Here is a 17,948-nt window from a genome sequence, read left to right as displayed (position 1 = left end):
TGAAAAATTGGGAAAGCCAAAGTGACAGATGCCAACAAATGGTGAATCTAGATGAAGGGTATAGAGGAGTATATTTCTCTTGTCTTTCCAATTTCCTATAAATAACTAAAGACCGAGAGCTAGACTATCCGAAGAGATTTATGGTAAAAATAGAAACTCATCTGATAAAATTGGGAACAATTTTTGGTCAGTTGAGTAAATAAATTGGCAGGAGGAAGGAATTATAGAAAAATTGTTTAACACTCTTCTCTAATGTATTGGTCTACGACCGTGCTCTTTCTTGGAATTTCTTTACACCACTGAATTCTGAGTCATTGTGCTTATATAAACCACTCCTAGAATATAATACTTAATTCCATTTCCAGTTTTTCTAAACTAAATGTAGCATTTTTAAAAAGAAAAAATTGCCAAGCAACTGTAGTGCAAGATTGATTGATTCATTGATTCATTCATTCATGTATTTTGCATGTTTTTTTGTTTTTTTTTCTCTCTCTATAGCATTTTCCAACCCATGTCTATTTGACAACAAGGCTTTTAGTGACTCATTGATGTCAGGTGTTAACAAAGCATTCAATTTGGTTTTCATACAAGTGGGGATTCTCTTTTCTTCCAGACACATTTCATAAGTTTATGTAATATTTAAAATATTATCATTAATATTTAATTGCAGTTAAATGCCATAATTATAAGAACAAGTTCATACATTTAGGAAATAGTACAGGAGCCACATGAGCAAGCATGCATCTCAGTTCATGGGAGCATATAAACAGGTGTGCCATGTGCTAAAGCATATTAGCAAACATACAGTGTGATGTAGGCAAGAGTGGTACATGGTAGAGAGAATTGAGAATATCAGGTAATCCAGCAGTTCCATTTAGTTGAGGACATTCAAGAAGGTTTTCACTACATTCCAGTTTTGCCCAAATTATTTTAAAAAATGTTAAATTAAAAATTTAAAAGTTTAATTGTGGCTTTTCAATGATGATCTATAACATAATTCAAACACTTCTTCCTCCCATGTCACTCTTTGCCTTTCTTCTCCCCATTCCACCAAAAATTTATAGAATGTGATTGAGAAATTGAATTTTGCTTGAGATGTACCAGTGGTATCTTTTATACGAACACTGAAAGGAGAAAAAAGTACTGAGGGAGTTGGCTTTCAAGGGAGAGAGTACCAGCAATATTCAATAATTAGGTACATGACAGCTGACCTCTGTACTAGTTGAGATTGTTGAGAAATTCTGTCCAGATTTGGGTGACTGATGATACTGAGTAGGACTGTTGTGGTTGGGGTAAGGAACAGAGGAATTCCTTGCCCCCAAGCCACTCTCCTCCTTGAAGATATGTAGACTCAGAAAAAGAAAGGCGAGAGAAATGAAAATCAAGAATTGTTCATCAAAATTGATGTGTTAATCCAACATCATTGAACAGGGGATAGCAGTACTAGATTCCAGGGACCAGTGATAAAATATATGAATAAAGGATTGTGGGAAAAGTTTTGGTTCCTTGCTTTTGAGAGTGACGTAGGATTCGTGGTGGTGGGGGGGTGGAGTGGCGGGGGGAGCAATATGGGTTCTCTAAGGCTGTGAGTGAGTGAAAATGAGCTGCTTCCATGGGAAGAAGTTAAGTAAGTTAATACAAGTATAAATTAAAATCAATTAACACTTTAGAGAGATCTCAACGTGTTAAGATTTGGGCAAATTGCATCATTGTTTCATATTGGATGCTTCTAATGAAATTCTCAAATAAATAAATGTATCTTTATAAATTTTTATATATGATTAATACTGCAAGGTGTTAGAAAATGGTTTCTTCAATGACTCCTGAAATTCCAAATGTTGGATTCTAATTCCCTATTCCTAAAGTCTAACCCCTACTCCCACTACTGTTTCATTTATCTGTGTTACCTAGTTTTGTTCATACTTCCTATCATTTTGGTCACACATTTTTTTTTATTCCACCTAAATATAAAAACTATTCCAATGACTGTGCACTCATTATGTCCTTCAGAAATGTATTCCATTTTTAAATAAAGTTAATCAAATACTGTTCTTACCCAAGTTAACCAGAATCTGCTTTACTATATTTATCAACCATCAGTCTTGGTTTTCTCGGTCCAGTAAAATTATTTGATGTTTGTTTTACATGTTACTCTCTCAAATACATGAAGAGTTATAAAGTTTCCATAAATACATTCTGTGATCTTTGAAAGAAATAATGAATTTATTCTTTCTGGAAAGATTCAATCCCTTAACAAATACCATTAGGTTATTTGAAAAATTCCATGTTTATTGCTTGAAATAAAGATTTTTCTTTTATCCTGGCTTTGCATATTTTTGAATGCTTTTATATTTCTAAATTTGTGACGGGTCAAGAATTGGCTTTATTTTTTAAACACTTCCTCTCCTAATCTCAGTTATTTTCTTTTTATTTATATATAATCAATGGAACTGACGACCTTTTGATGGTACGCTATAGAATAACTGGATATAGCAGTTACAAGAAAGTATCATAGATGCTATGACATTTTGAGGCAGTTCAGGTGGGTGAGAAAATTGGAAACAGTGAGGTGGATTTCAAGTGTAATTGTCGAAAAAATATGTGAAGAAAAGTGCAAGGTTTGATACAATGTAACTTTAATGGAAATAACTCTGTACTTGGTGATATAAGAAAGTCTTATATTCTTTCTCTTTCTCTTTATTTTATTGTCTATTTTTATTTCACTGATTTTAAGATCTCATTCTTTTATGGGTTAGTAATGTTCCATTGTAGATATATACCACATCTTTATCCTTCTCATCTAACCATGGACCCTTGGGTTGCTTCCATATCTTGGCTGTTGTGAATAATGCTGCAATAAATATAAGGGTACATGTATCTTTTGAAAATAGTGGTTTTGCTTTCTTTAGATAAATACTCAGTAGTGGAATTACTGGAGCATATGGTAGTTTTATTTTTAATTTTTCAAGGCACCTCCATACTATTTTTGATAGTGGCTACACCAGTTTACATTTCCACCAACGGTGCATGAGAGTTCCCTTTTTTCCACATTCTCTGCAGAATTTTTGTTCCTTATATTTTTGATACCATTTTGGCTGCTATGAAGTGATATCTCATTGTGGTTTTGATTTACATTTCCCTGATGATGACTGATGTTGGACATCTTTCCATGTATCTATTGGCAATCTGGATGTCTTCTTTGGAAAAATACTTACTTAGGTCCTTTGTCCATTTATTAATTGGATTATTTGTGTGTGTGTATGTGTGTGTATGTGTTTTATTTATTTTTTTGTTTTGGGGTATTTTTTGATGTTAAATTGTAAAAGTTCTTTCTATATTTTGGATGTTAACCCCTTATTGGGTGTGTCACTTTTGAATATTTTCTCCTATTCAGTAGGTTGCTTTTTTTGTTTTGATGATGATTTCCTTTGCTGTGCAGATGCTTTTTATTTTGTTGAAGTCCCAATAGTGGATTTTTGCTTCTGTTTCCCTTGTCTGCAGAAAAATTTCCATAAATATATTGCTAAGGTTGATGTTCAGGAAATTACTGCTTATGTTTTAAGAGTTTTATGGTCTCAGGTCTCGCATTCAGGTCTTTAATCCGTGTTGAGTTTATTTTTATGTGTAGTGAAAGAGAGTGGTACAGTTTTGTTCTTTTGCATGTAGGTGTTTAGTTTTCTCAACACCATTTGTTGAAAAGACTGTCTGTCTTTTCCCCATTATAAATTCTTGCCTCCTTTGTCATAGATTAGTTGACCATATAATCATGGGTTTATTTATGGGCTATCTATTCTGTTCCATTGGTCTATGTGACTGTGTGCCAGTACCATACTGTTTTGATTACTGCAGCATTGAAATATCTTGAAATCTGGGATTGTGATACCTCCCGTTTTGTTTTATTTCTCAAGATGTTTTTGACTATTTGGGACCTTCTTGGGTTCCATAAAAATTTTAGTATTCTTTTTTCTAGTTCTGTGAAAAAAATATCATTATTTTGATAGGGATTGCATTGAATCTGTAGATTGCTTTGGATCTTATAGACACATTAATACTTTTAATTCTTCCAGTCCATGAACATGAAATATCTTTCCAGTTGTTTGCATCACTTTCAATTTATTTCATCAGTGTTGTATAGTTTTCAGGGTGTAAGTCTTTCACCTAGTTCATTAAATTTTTTAGGTGTGTTTTATTCTTTTTGATACAATTGTAAATAGGATTGTTTCTTAACTTTGTGCCACTTTATTATTAGCATGTGAAAATATAACAGACTTTTGTATATTAATTTTGTAGCCTGCAACTGAATTCATTTATTAGTTCTAAGAGTTTTCTGGTGATGTCTTTAGAATTGTCTGCATATGATAGCATATGATCTGGAAAGAGTAACCGTTTTATTTCTTCTTACCAGTTTGGATACCTTTTATTAATTTTTCTTGTCTGATTCCTACAGCTAGAACCTCCAATACTATCTTGAGTAAAACAATAAGGGTGGACATTCTTGTCTTGTTCATGACCTTAGAGGAAAATCTTTTAATTCTCAATACTAAGTATGATATTACCTGTGTGTTTGTCATATCTATCTATATCTATCATCAACATCATCTATATCTATATCTATCTATTCCTAATATATTTTTTTATTGTCCACTGGTAAAAGCTTACCTGTTTTCAGGTATCAAAAAGTAACTTTTTGTTTCTGTATCATGACATATATAGTAAATATAAAGAAAATATTTTCCATTTATCTTTGAATTTGGGGTATTAGCATCTGGTATAAACTGGTTAATATATTTCAGCAAGGGTGAAGACATTTTATTTTCCCACAAATGTTCATTTTCACTCGGTTAAAGAAAACCTATGTTTTTATTCAATGAGCAGGCTGAATACCTCTCTTCCATACTCCTCAATAAACATATTTTTCATTCTTGGCAGACAAATCAGAAATTTTGTTAAAACATCATTGAGTGTCATATATGTTATCTAATATCTATCTGTTAACTAATATTACTGAAATAGTAATAAGAAAAATAAAAATACCATCAGACTCACTACTCTGATGTTTTCAGTAATTCTTCTAGAGATAGGTCCAGAGTTTGAGAAGATGGCTGTTGTTTTTTTTTGTTTGTTTGTTTTGTTTTGTTTTTTTGTGAGAGTTTAAGAAATAAAGAAAAAGGAATATATCAAAGAATTAATTTTCTTTAGTCTTTGGGGACTGACGTCTCAAACTGAAAGAAGTTGTTTTGGATTTGATCCTACTTCTTGTTTGTAGGTCTCAAAAAAGAAAAAAAAAACACAGGCACATTATAATTTGTCACCAGGGATAACACTTGTATTAGAAATAGGAACACAGGGGCCCCTGGGTGGCTGAGTTGGTTAAGCATCTGACTTCGGTTCAGGTCATGACCTCATGGGTTGTGAGTTTGAGTCTCTCTTCCAGCTCTGTGCTGACAACTGGGTACATGGAGCATGCTTGCGATTCTGTCTCCCCCTGTCTGCCCCTTCCTCGCTCATACTCTGTCTCTCTGTCTCTCTGTCTCTCTCTGTCTCTCTGTCTCTCTCTCTCTCTCTCTTTCCCTCTCTCTCAAAAACCAAGAAAGTTAAAATAATCATAATAACAAAAAGAAACAGGAACACAGAACAACCACTAGGGCCTTTTTTGAATGCAGGGGTCTCAGCTGAGGTACTGCAGCTTCTGCAATGCAAAATCAGCCTCTTAGAACCTGAGCCCTGCATTTCTGCCTCTCTGAAACTTTAAAAAATACTTGCCATTTAATAGAAATGTGTAGGATACAGCGATCATCCCTTAATTTTCACCTTACGTTAGCTTCCCACCCCCCGCCCCCCACCCGCCTATACCGGGCTTTGAAACAGAGTGATCTACAATCTTATGGGAACGTGGGATTTTGAATTGTTGACTGATTTTTGCTTTAGGAAATCTCAAGTCAACATTAGAGTAGGTCTGGCAGGTACAGCTAGCCCTGGCTCAGGTGTTTCTTATCATATGTCACCTCTCTGGTTACCCACTTGAACAGGACTTAGAGAAAATAGTGTTCCACCTTGACCATAGTTATCTAATTGAAATCATTCCACCCAATCACAAGCCAGAATGACTGGATCTTAATAGAAAAAAATTGGTCAAACACTAGGTAAATAGATAAAATCAAAAGGCAGATTGAAGCTGGTAATAGTTGATATAATGCGATCTTTGATGCTGTGTCATCTACAGAAAGTGTTGGTTTGAAAGTCACGGTTACATACTAAGTTTTCAGATCTTTTTTGTGTGTTTCAATACATCACTTGTTCTGAACATATAGACTTGAAAGTATCTGTGTATTTTTTCTTTGTCCAGTTTTTTATAATTACAAAAATAAAAATAGAACACTATGCAATTTCTCTGAAAGAAAAATAAACCATCTAACCCCCTACCAACTAATACAACTGTACTTCCAGTTAAGCTTCTTCCCTTTCTTATCTTTGCCCACGTGGATAGGTGTTCTACATCACTGAATGACAGCAAACATATTTCTTTATTTTTTTAAATGTTTCTTTGTTTTTGAGAGAGAGGGAGACAGAGTGCAAGAGGGTGAGGGGCAGAGAGAGGAGACACAGAATCTGAAGCAGGCTCCAGGCTCTGAGCTGTCAGCACAGAGCCCGTCACAGGGCTCAAACCCACCAACCATGAGATCGTGAGCTGAGCTGAATTCGGACGCTCACTGACTGAGCCACACAGGTGCCCCCGAATCACAACAAATATTTTGTGTCCTGTCTTGTTTCATCTCACATTGTATGACTAGACACCAAAATATCAGGGTGGATCATACATGTTCTCCAATGTCATTAAGATTTATAACTTTATTTTGAATGGTCATAAAATGTACATAAAATATCATAGTCTCACTAAAAGTTTTAACAGTACCCCTATTTTTTGGATATTTATCTTTGCTCCAATTTTCTACTATTTTAGATAATGCCACAAATGCTTTCTTCCCCCGCCCCCCTTCAAATTAGTTCTTGACAAATCACAGGATGAAAGAGTGTGGTTCTTTCATGGCCTTGAATATCTATGAATCATGTCAGTTTGCAATGTTGACAGCCAAGTCCAAGTGTACTCCAAGCAGATAGATGTTATATTTTTAATGAATTTGTTATTGTAATCACTGAAACTGTAGGGCTATTTTGGTCTTGTAAGAGGGATTGTTATAGTCAGACCTTAGCCTACTTAGAATTGCTAAGAATTATATTCCTTTAGTCATTACTACATTAATGATTAAAAACATTTTTAACTTCATATACTATGCATTATGATTCAATTACCCTTATCCTTGTTAATTCTGTTCCTCTGCTATAATAGTTATATTGGGATATATTATGAAACTTGTAGAACCATAAATAGTCATGGATCATATTGTATTCTGAAGAGTGAGTTCTGTTAGAATATAAATCCAAACAAAAAGTGAAACAAGAACATTTTAACAATAAGGAAAGGGGACAATATTATATAATATTTTTTTTCCTCTGAAAATCCTTCTGCTTTTAACATTCTTACAAATTAAAATATATTATGTTTTAATGATCCAATGGAAATACATCTTTAAGATAAATCATTTTGTCACTCATTTACTCCTAAACAATCATTGTTTTCCTAGAAAATACATCTAGTGTAGAGATGAATGAAATTACAGGTCAGAGTTGGCCAATCTCAAATCACAGGCAGAGTGAGCCATTGAGAAACCCAAGCCTCACCTCTTTTTTTTTTTGGTGTGTGAAGTTGTTTTTTTCTCAGGCTTTGTGACCTGGTTTCTTGAGACCAGGACCTTTGTTTTTTTCTTCAAATGATTTTTGTTTTTGAGGCTTAAGTATTGGACCAGAGCCTGGAAAATGTGGGTGTGACCAGTACATTCTCTCTTTAGAAATAAATTAGTAGTTTACTTCAGTATAATATGAGCACTAAGAATAACTCCAAATAGAGTATTCAAGTTGGCCTGGGTTTAGTCTTTTACTCCACCTTGAAGGTTTTGAAAATTGAATATCTGTGTCCCTATTCTATTCAGTGAGGACATCTCGCTATAATAGTGAAGACACTAAGTTTAACTGGCTCTCATTTTACAAGGCCCCAAATGTGTGTGTGTGCACATGCATGTGTGTGTTCATGAGTTTGTATGTTTAATAACATTAGTGAAGTTTTCAAATTATAAATTACTATGTGCTTATTATAAAAATGCAATATTAAACTGTACAGAGAATAAAGTGGAAGTTTTCTGGTCCTTTGCTTCGCACCACAGTTAATCAACATTAATAATTCTATGTACATTGTTCTAAAGATGTACTATGTGTATACGTCAACACAACTTTGGTGTATCATACAGTCATGTGTTTTTTCTTCCATTCAGTAATATTCCATAGAACATCATTATTACCTCATTATAATAATACAAAGTCGTAGCATATAATACTGAAAGCATAGGTAAGTATAAGGAAAAAAAGTACCTGTTTTTATGTTACCATAATTTTATTCATTTATATAATTTTAATAACTTTGGGATCATACCATATATATTGTGTTATAATATGATTTTTTTCTCAGTGTATTTTGAACATTTATCACAGGTTTAAATGTTCCTCTATGATGTGAAATATTCTGCTTATTTTAAAGTTATACCTGAATTTATTTAGCTCATCTTCTGTTGTTGGATATTGTTTGTTTTCACTATTTTTTTAAATAATGTAAGAAATGCTTGCACAAAAAGCTTTATGCATTTGTTTATTGATTTCAAGTTTTCCTAAAATCGAAATTGCTAACTCACGGCATTTGAAACCTGTTGAAATATTACTAAATGGTACAAAGGATCAGTTGAGATGGTGTGTAAACCATGGGATCAGGTGTAATGTTACTGAACCACCAACTGAAGATAAAATGGTTACAATCAACTGGCGTAACTCTGGTTAACCACTTGTCAAAATGATTGGTTAAGTTTCTAATGAAATGATATTAAGTATAAAATATACTAAAATGTTACATTGTTTATAAAATATTATTTATTTAAAAATATTTATGCCACCTTCTGTGTCATTCTGTGTATCCCCAGGATAGACTAGAGTATGCTATAATAACAACCTGCACATCTCAATGACTTAAAAAACAAAGTATCATTTTATTTTGTTTATGTTACCTTTTGCTTTGGTGTTTGTTGTACTCCTCTTCTTTATTTTCACTCCAGGCTGTAGAAGCCGTTTTTGTTTGGCTATGACAGGTCTTGTGGCACAGGGAAAAGAGGTGGTGGAACCATAAATACTCTTGAACTTGTGTTCAGAAGAGACACACACTAGTTCTTCACAACCCATCAGCCAAAGTGAATCAAATTGCCATTCCTCATATCAGAGGGTGGAAAAATAAAATTATTTCACTGTGAGAGGCAATATAAGCTACATGGTGAGTGCTCGCTTCGGCAGCACATATACTAAAATTGGAACGATACAGAGAAGATTAGCATGGCCCCTGCACAAAGATGACACGCAAATTCGTGAAGCGTTCCATATTTTTGAGACTCTTAAAAACTGAGAACAAACTGAGGGTTGATGGGGGGTGGGAGGGAGGGGAGGGTGTGTGATGGGTATTGAAGAGGGCATCTTTTGGGATGAGCACTGGGTGTTGTATGGAAACCAATTTGACAATAAATTTAATATATTAAAAAAAATAAGCTACATGGTGAAACACACTATGAACATGGCAGAAATGTTCAATTTTCTCCCATGGAGTAGGAACAAATATTCTGAATCAGAATAGAATCTACCACATCCTGGTTCTGGAAGGGGTCCAAAATTGGGAAGGGACTTTGACCTGTTCCAATGCTATATTGCCATGCTAGTGCAAGCCTCCATTTGTTCCAAAGCCTAACAAGCCTTTGTTGTAGAGGTAATATATGAAATGAATGATTTCATATGAAGAAATCTCTAAGTGTTCAGTATTTAAAGCATGCAACCTTTGTCTTACCCACAGGTGTTTTTATAAATTATAACCCCCCCACCCCGCTGTGTCTTTTTTTCCTGATTGCTACTGTATAAGAAAGCAATCACATTGTAAGAAAGGTTAGCAGGGTAACTCTACTCAAATTAAGGTCTGTACAAAGTCCTGTGTCTATGGTCTGTGTGTGTGTGTGTGTGTGTGTGTGTGTGTGTGTGTGTGTATCTAGAAGTGCTCTTTGCAGTTTGGGAAAGAGGGAGACCTCTTATAGACCTCTGAAATTTTTATGATGAAAATTCTTCCAGTATTTGTGTTGATTATGAAACCATCTCTTTCTACAAAATCTATTTTCTCTATGTTTCCTTTCTAATTATTAGGAGCAGTTCCAAATAAAACTGTAATCTCTGGCAAAATGTGACAACACTAAATTTTGCAGTTTAAATGTTTCATAGTATATCAAGAGATTGAATATGACCCAATAATAAATGGACAGAAGAGCTGAGATTCCTGGCATATCTTCAGGCACAAAATGGCTTTGTGCCATGAGAACAAAAGTAGAATATCTAGTCATTTGTATATATGGCATGATTGCTGACTCTTAGGTTTTATTTATCACCTTTGTGTGCCTCATATAAAACAGTAATCTATCCAATTCTTGTATCTGAAGTCATTTGTACCTCACATCGTAATCCTCTTTCCTTCCTAGGTGGTAAATCTTATTTCGTGACTCACATTGTGTGGCATGAATACTGGAAAATCTAAAAGACTTTAAATCATGTTTTTAATGTGCTTGTACCTTGCTATTGCTACCCATAGAAATTTCCTTTTCTCTTGCACATGGACATGTTTTCATGGAGGTAAATTTATTTTGATTTTAGCTTCATTTCACACATAGTATTGTTGATTACTTTGTTTTCTGCTTGCCAGGTTTTTGCAAAGTTGACATTAAAGGTCTTCCATATCACTTGTCAGGTAAGATAGCAGATACTTTGTTGCTTGGTAGTGCTGGCCCCTATTCTTCTCAGGGTGCAGGGCAAAGTAAATTCAGGAACTTCAGTGGCAGAGTCTCCCCATCGTCTAGGTCTGAGGATATTGATGATGCTTCTTTTTTTATTGAATTATACTAAGGCCTTTGTACATTTTAAGCTCTCTCCATGCACTGAGCTCTAAGGTCATGGAAGGGTGAGTATAGCTACAGTAATATAGTTTCCTCCCGGGAGAGAAGCTAATGGGGTAGAAAGAAGGGAGAAAGGAAAGATGTCTCATTAAGCTTGTTCTGCAAGCTAATGTAGACAGCTATAATAGAAACTTCATTGCTAGTGTTGGAATGTGTTTCAGTGGTTTTCAAGTTCCTTGGCCAGGAATATGAATGAACTTGTAACATATGTTCAGTGGTTTCCCTACATATGAGTAGTATATATTCAGGAACAAGCACAGTGATGTTCAGTGCTCCCCAGGAAGAATGGAAGCCGTTTGTATATGTACAGGATGGAGAGCCCTTAGATCATTCTCTCTACATGTCATTTATTCACTGCTATGTCTCAGGAACTTGCTTGACTTACTGCTTATTTCTCTTTGACTTCTCAAATTGATTATTTTGTAACTGCCGGTACCACAAATTTGTACCGAAGGGCTAAGAATGGCTATAGTTTTCTCCATTTCCAGCTTTTTAACCATTACTCTTCCATCAGTACATTAGAAATAAAATTCCTTTGAAGCTCATATTATATTAAGTTAATCTCTTTTTCCTCATGTAGGAAATCTTGTTTATTTATTGGCTTATTTACTGAAGTTTGGTATGAGGCCCATTGTCTCTCTCTGTACCCAGATACCATTCACCATTCTGATCAAACTCACAGAATGTTCACGTAACACACAACACCATGTCTGTATTGTTACTCAATAACCATTAATATGGTAAGGGAGCTACCAATATATTTTGATGACTCACTGTCATGAAACATAATAAAATATGTGACATAATTTTACTTGTAAAATCTAAACATGTGAATGTAAGAATACAGTTACTTTTTTTTTTTTTGTTTTATTCTCAATACACCTGATTTTTAAATGTCACTTGTACTTATTTGCTTGTCTTGATTTTATTTCCGGATTTAATACTGTTGTCCAAGCAGAATGCTTCTGAAAAATACCTAGTTCTTTGGTTTCTGTGATGCCATTTATAATCATCCACTCAGGCTATCATAACCAAAGACTACAGTCTGGATGATTTCAACAACAAACATTTATGTTCTCACTACTCTGGAAGTTCGAAGTCCAAGATCAGTGTGCCCTCAGAGTTAGTTTCTGGTAAAGGCTCTTTTCCTGGGTTATAGATGGCCATCTTCTTGCAGGATCCCTTTTCTGTTTGTGTGTGGAGAGAGAGAGTGAGAGAGAGAGAGCGAGAGATTTTGTCTCTTTCTCTTACAAGTACACCATTCCTATCAGATCAGGGTCCCACCCTTTGGACCACATTTTAAACCTTAATCACCTCTCTGGAGGCCCTTTCTCCAAATATAGTCATATTGGGCATTAAGGCTTAAATATATGGTTGGCAGGGGATGGGGGGAGCATAATTCAGTCCAAAGGGCCATTCTTCACAATACAAATTTCTTAACTTCCTGTGAGAGTTTCAGTTCATTATGCTTATTTTATTTTTTTTTTAATTTTTTTTAATGTTTATTTATTTTTGAGACAGAGAGAGACAGAGCATGAACGGGGGAGGGGCAGAGAGAGAGGGAGACACAGAATCGGAAACAGGCTCCAGGCTCTGAGCCATCAGCCCAGAGCCCGACGTGGGGCTCGAACTCACGGTCTGTGAGATCGTGACCTGGCTGAAGTCGGACGCTCAACCGACTGAGCCACCCAGGCACCCCTCATTATGCTTATTTTAAAGATAGGAAAATGGATTACCTAAAGACTATCAGTTAAGGGTTGCTCTTCACTTATGTGTAAGAGATTATATGCGTAGTATCTTAGCAGAACAAGGAGTTTAGTTTTCTCAAGTAATAGAAATTCCAAAAATAAGTCCAGACCTGATATAGTGACCAACAAAGTCATCGAGAACTTAAACTCTTGTTCATGTCCAACCAACCATGGTAGTGGAATGGTATTTATTTTCATGGAATCTTATTGGATACAATATTACTATTACAGTAATCTATCAGTAGATTACTATTACACTATTAGATTATCTACAAATAGAGACTCCTTTATTTCTTCCTTTCTAGCCTGTGTATCTCTTATTTCTTTTTCTTGCTATATTGCACTGGCCAAGACTCAAAGTACTATATGAGATCACAGTGGTAAGAGCGCCTCCCTAGTTATTTAAAATAAGCAAAAACTAATTTGAATCTGTTACTTTGATTCTGAATTTGCCATTACTAAGCTATTTTTTTTCCCTTTGGGATCCAAATATATGAAATTTGGCTTATTGAACCAAAAACTTAAGAAATCCATTATGTCTGCATTGCTACCATTTGTGTTTACTTCTCCAGGTATCACTGAGTAAAAAGGCATTGTTTTTCTTTGGCACTGAGGTCACAGTGGTGAGACAGATAGATTAAAAACAAACAAACAAAACAAAATGACAAAACCAATAAAAAAAACCCCAGATTAACCCCAATTCTCCTCTATTTCTAACTTTCTGAGAGTTTCATCATATGTATGGATTTTGTCAAATATATTTTTCTTTTTTTTTTTTTAATTTTTTTCAACGTTTATTTATTTTTGGGACAGAGAGAGACAGAGCATGAACGGGGGAGGGGCAGAGAGAGAGGGAGACACAGAATCGAAACAGGCTCCAGGCTCTGAGCCATCAGCCCAGAGCCCGACGCGGGGCTCGAACTCACAGACCGTGAGATCGTGACCTGGCTGAAGTCGGACGCTTAACCGACTGCGCCACCCAGGCGCCCCATCAAATATATTTTTCTAAAGTAATTGATATGATTATGTGATTGTTCTTCCAAGGCCTATTAATATGATAGATTATATTAATTGTTTTTTTTAATATTAAGCCAGTCTTGAATCCCTAGAATATAGCCTACTTGGTCATAGCATAAAAGTATTTTATATATTGCTAATTTCTATTAGCTAATCTTTTTCAAAAGATTTTTTGCATCTACATTCATGAATGATATTGATTTATAGTTTTTTGTTTTGTTTGCCAACTGTGTTTGTCAGGTATCAATGTAATACTGACCTCAGAGAATCATGTGAGAAGTATTCTATCCTCTACTACTTTCTTAAGGAGTTTGTGTAGAATGAATGGAAATTGTTCTTTAAAGTTCTCTTAGACTTTCCATCGATACTACTCCAAGGATTTTTTCTTTTTAAGGATTTTTTATATTTTGATTTCAATGTCTTTGTAGTTATAAGTCTATTCAAATTATATATTTCATAATTGGTGATTTGTTTTGGATTGTGCACTTGAAGGAATTGATCTATTTTATCTAATTAAATATTTATCTCTGTAGAATTGTTTATTCTCTTAATATCCCTGTAATGTCAACATGGTCTGTAATCATATTCACTCCTTATTCCTGACATTGGCAATTTGTGTCTCCATTTTTCAGTTTGGCTGGAGGTTTGTCAATTTTACTGATCTTTTAAAATAACCAGTTTTCTGTTTCATTGGTGTGTATATTTTTCTGTTTTTAAGTTCATTGATGTATGTTCTTATCTTTATTATCTAATTATCTTATTATCTAATTTCTTTTTTTAAATTTTTTATGTTTTATTTTATATTTGAGAGAAAGATACACAGAGCACGATCAGGGGAGGGGCAGAAAGATGGAGACCGAATCTGAAGCAGGCTCCAGAGTCTGAGCTTGTCACCACAGAACCCAACCTGGGGCTTGAACTCTCGAACCGCACATGAGATCATGACCTAAGTCGAAGTCGAAAGCTTAACTGACTGAGCCACCCTGGTGCCCCATTTTTCTTCTCATTTCTTAAGGTGGGAACTTATATTATTAATTGAGATTTTTTGTTTCCTCATATAAGTATATAGTGATATAAACTTCCCTCTTAGACTTGTTTTCACTATGTTTTACAAATTTTGATATTTTGTTTCTCATTATCATGTGGATAAATGTACTTTTGGTCTCCTTTGAGCAATACATAACTTTGCCACTTGTATTATTTAGAAGTGTGTTGCTTAGGGGCACCTGGGTGGCTCAGTTGCTTAAGCATCTGACTTCGGTTCAGGTCATGATCTCATGGTTTGTGTGTTCGAGCCCTGCATTGGGCTCTTTGCTCACAGCTCATAGCCTGGAACCTGCTTCAGATTCTGTGTCTCCTTCTCTCTCTTGGCCCCTCACCTTCCCATGCTCTGTCTCTCTTTAAGACTTGGAAGCTTTTCTGGTGTCTCTCTGTTATCAATTTTTAGTTTGATTCCGTTATGATCAGATAATACACTATGCATAATTTCAATATCTTTGAACTTCTCACAATTTATTTTATGGTTCACAATATGGCCCATCGTGGTAAATCATTCATTAAACTTTAAGGAATGTATATTCTGCTGCTATTGAGGAGAGTGGACTATAAATGCTGATTAGATCCTGTCTGAAGGTGGTATTGCTGAGTTCTTCTGTATCTTTGCTGATTTTATATCTAGTTGTTCTCTCAATTGTTGAAAAAATAGATTTTGAAATATCTAAGTATAATGTTTCATTTGTGTATTTCTCCTATCTGTTCTATCAGTTTTTGCTCACGTATTTCAGAGCTCTGTGTTTGAGGCATGATTCCTATGTGTTCTTTGTAAATTGACCTTGAAAATCACTTAAATTCTTTTAGTTCCAGTTTCCTCTTCAATGAAAGAATAATGGTGGAAAGAAACATACTTAAATCACAGGGTTACTGAGAGAATCAAAAGATGTGAAAATATGGTCTGAATTGTAATGTGTTAGATTTAGTGTCTAGAGGTAGTGTTATCAAATGGGGAGGGGAGATAATATTATTAATAACAAAATAATATCTTTATCTCTCTTAAGAGAAATAAAGTCTGTGCCCTATTATTCCCTCACCTAGAAATATAACACATTTTCATTAATTTATTGGGAGTCCAAAATATACATAAAAATATTAGTGAATGTCCTTTTACCATATTAGGTGAAAAACGCGATTAATAGAAGAAAGGTCCTATACTTAAACCATAGAGCACTTGGGGATTTGAGATGTTATAACACAGAGAAAATATTTTCAGTGTAACATTTGAATTTAAGAACACAGACTAGAATTGAAAACTCAAATGTATGCTAAAGTCAGTATTTATCAGAAATGAATATAGTTGGCCATATGTATATATGAATGAATGAATGGATTATTAAATGAAAGTAACAATGACTTCTGGTCGGTGTAAATAGTAATTTATATTCAGCCCCTCTTTTTAACATTTAATAGTGACTTCAGAGAACCATGAGGAACATTAAAAGGGAGACTACTGCTAAATGACGCAACTACTGAAATGTAATGCCCTCAGAGAATGCAGGTCCAGTATGACAGGCAGAATTATTAAATATCCCACGTGATTCCCATCTTCTGATACAGGTCTCCTGTGTAATCTTGGGAACAGGTTATCTTGAACTGTGATGGGATCTCAACCTGTGATTAGGTTATGTTATACAACAAGGTTGAGGGAACTTTGCGGGTGCAATTAAGATTCCTAATCAATTGACTTTGAGTTAATCAAAATGGAGATTAACCTGGGTGTGCTTGATCTAGTCAAGTGAACTCTTTAAGGGAAGGTTTATGCTATCCCCTAAAGAGATTCAAAGCAGGAGACACACTCTCCTGCTGACCTTGAAGAAGGAAGCCAACATGAGTTCTACAGCTACAAGTAAATGAATTCTGCTAATGGGAGTGTAACCTTAGAAGAAGACCCCAAGTCTCTGATAAGACCCCCATATCTCACTACCATTTTGACTTGAGCCTTGTCAACCCCCCCCAGAAAGAATCATGTGCAGATTTCTGACATACAGAATTTATGATATTGTTCACATATTTGACTGGAGATAATACTTTGTGATGGAAGCTCAACTGTTTATTAGGATGAAATATCTTGAAACAATGTGTTTACTAACTGGTGATATAATCTGGAGAAAGGATTGTTTTACCCTAATCCTAGTTTCCTTCCCTATCTCCCTTCAACCTCTCTCTTAACCTGTTGACTTTCTTTGCTGAACTCCCAAATTTTCCACCTTATGAGGCCTGTATACTCTCTATCCCCAGTTCTTGAATCAATTCATATCCAGCCAGGCAGTCTGAGAACCTCATTTCTAGCCAGTGTCATTTCTAGCCAGTGTATAGGGACACTAGCTCTTTTTCTTCTAGTGTGTGCGAGTTTATGAGCTGGAATCATATTAAATGCTTTGACACAAATAAAGGCTAAAATGAAAACTAGACCTTGTCAAGCCTTGGTTCTTACTGTGTATCCTCGAATCCAATGTATTTCCTTTAGACAACTATGATATGTTTCAGTCATTCATTTGCCTACATGCTTACTGACTATTGCCTCCTCATAGCTTGTAACGTCCATGAAGACAAGGACTGTGTCTCTTTTGTTATATGAATAACTAGAGCCTAGGAAAGAACTTGGCACAGAGTAGATTAATAAGTATTTTTTTCAATGAATACCCTGTCATTTAATGTGCCTGGTGTGTGTTCTGGACTTCCTTCCTCTGTTGCATTCTCCCCCGTGTAATCAAAAGGTTGCTGAACAAGTACAAATCATAGCCTCAGGCTTAAGGTATTTATAATTTAGCTGAAGTGAAAGGGAAGTCATTAATAAGAGCCATTCAAAAAACCAGAAAGATACATACAGCACTGAGAATGAGTACTAATGAGCCAGGGGAAGGATTTATTCATGTGGTCTGAAGAAATCAGGGACAGCTTCATACACAGGGAGGAAAATATGCACTCCTAGAATATTAGGTCAAGGTTTAGGAAGAAAGAAATATCTGGAGTAGAAGAGATGACCTTATCAGTT

At 35.0% G+C, this 17,948-nt stretch overlaps 1 protein-coding gene and 1 non-coding gene across 3 annotated transcripts in view; both read left to right on the top strand.

Annotated features, from left to right (window-relative positions):
- The window catches only part of LRRC4C (leucine rich repeat containing 4C), a 1,209,844-nt gene that overhangs the window by 148,575 nt on the left and 1,043,321 nt on the right, over positions 1 to 17,948 (top strand). The gene's annotated exons all lie outside the window — the stretch shown is intronic.
- LOC122484639 lies at positions 9,432 to 9,538 on the top strand. The gene has a single exon (XR_006297676.1). It is a non-coding gene; the product is annotated as a U6 spliceosomal RNA (small nuclear RNA).

This window comes from Prionailurus bengalensis, chromosome D1 (genome assembly GCF_016509475.1).
Source record: "Prionailurus bengalensis isolate Pbe53 chromosome D1, Fcat_Pben_1.1_paternal_pri, whole genome shotgun sequence".
In the NCBI taxonomy this organism is placed as follows: domain Eukaryota; kingdom Metazoa; phylum Chordata; class Mammalia; order Carnivora; family Felidae; genus Prionailurus; species Prionailurus bengalensis.
This window is presented reverse-complemented; position numbering and strand designations above follow the sequence as displayed.